The following is a 1660-nucleotide window of genomic DNA, read 5'->3' as shown; positions in this document are numbered from 1 at the left end:
AGGACGAGGAGCCGCCGCGGTCTCCGGCTGCTGCCACCCAGCGAGGCGCCCTGGCCACTGCAGCAAGACAAGGCAAGGCACTAAGTGCTGGGGTAAGTAACTCAGTGGGTCAGGCAGTATCTCTAGTCTGGAGAATATGGGGACAGGTGATGTGTCGGGTCGGAACCCGAAGAAGGGACCTGACCCGAAACGTCACCTATCCATGTTCTCCAGAGATGCTGCCTGACCTGCGGAGTTACTCCAACACTTTGTGTTTGTTCATCTCAGTTGATCTGTCTGCAGGAGGAGGAGGAAAGCAATGCTGGATTTATGAGATGCAAAACATTGCACTTGCTGGAAACTGTCCAAGACATGAAGGAGAAAGCTGGAGTTCCCCAAAAGGGCAGACAGTGCCGGTGGATAAAAATCCCCATGTTAGTTATGGGTGTGATCTCAGGGTGAGAGTGGAATTGCTGGAAGTGGAGCATATATGGTCATAGAGCATTAACTGGTCCATGCAGATCACGTTTTCTAATCTAGCTGGTCCTACTTGCCTGCACGTAGCTCATGTCCTTTTAAACCTTTCCTATCCTTGTACCTGTTCAAATATCTTAAATTTTGTCATTTTACCTGCTTCCACCGCTTCTTCTGGCAGATCATTCCATAAACCCACTGCCGTGTGTGAACAAAATTGGTCCCATTAAATCTTTACCCTTTCACCTTAAACCTGTGCTCTCCAGTTGGGGCAGATGTGGTTCAGCCTGCATTAACCTGCAAGAAAGGACAACCCACGATTAAGGAAAAGATCTGAAGATCAGTGCGGATCGGCCTATCATCAGAAGATCCCAGCACATTGAGGGAACGGGAGTTCTTACAGAAAGATACATCACCGACTCTGGCCCTTCGGCAAACTCATCTCAAAGCAAGCATACCGATCAGTTTTCCTTCCCAGAACTGATGCAGGGTTTCAATCCAAAATGTCGACCATCCCTCTGCCTCAACAGATGCTGCTTGATCCCTTGAGCTCCTCGAGCCGTTTGTTTTTGGACCATTCACACAGCATCACCGTTCAACTACCCATTGACTCTAATCTCACATTAACCCCATCTGTTCTATTCTCTCCACATTCTTGAGTCTGTGTGAGACCAGGAAGCAAGGCAAAAGGTGGCATCGGTGTAAAGGGGGAACAGCGAGGGAGACCTGAACTATATCTTAGAGGCATTGCAGCATAGATGTGTACATATTCTGGACAGTGTCCAGGATGTAGAGGAAGTGACTAGAGTTAAAGGAGACTTCATTCAATCTGCGAACGAGTTCATACAGGGTGAAGTAGTAATTCTTCCCGTCTAATGTACTGCATTCAGTATGGTATGTGTGGTCTCTGTATGTAGGTGAAACCAAATGGGTGAACACTTTGTGGAAAACCAGCGTTCCCTCAGTACTGCCCCTCCCACAGTGCGGCGCTCCCTATGACAAGCCATTGTGCCATTGTCCCTTCTCTCTTGAGAACACTGAGCTCTTTAGCCCTGAACGTTAGCCTGCGTTTGAGCTCCAATGTTCTCGTAAGTTGCAGCTGCACATAACTTTGGTTAGGCCCTTCTGGTCACAGCATTACAGAAAGGATGTGGAGGCTTTGTAAAGGGTGCAGAAGAAGTTTACCAGAATGCTGTCTGGATTAGAA

This window comes from Amblyraja radiata, chromosome 5 (genome assembly GCF_010909765.2).
Source record: "Amblyraja radiata isolate CabotCenter1 chromosome 5, sAmbRad1.1.pri, whole genome shotgun sequence".
Lineage (NCBI taxonomy): Eukaryota > Metazoa > Chordata > Chondrichthyes > Rajiformes > Rajidae > Amblyraja > Amblyraja radiata.
Note: the sequence above shows the minus strand (reverse complement) of the source record.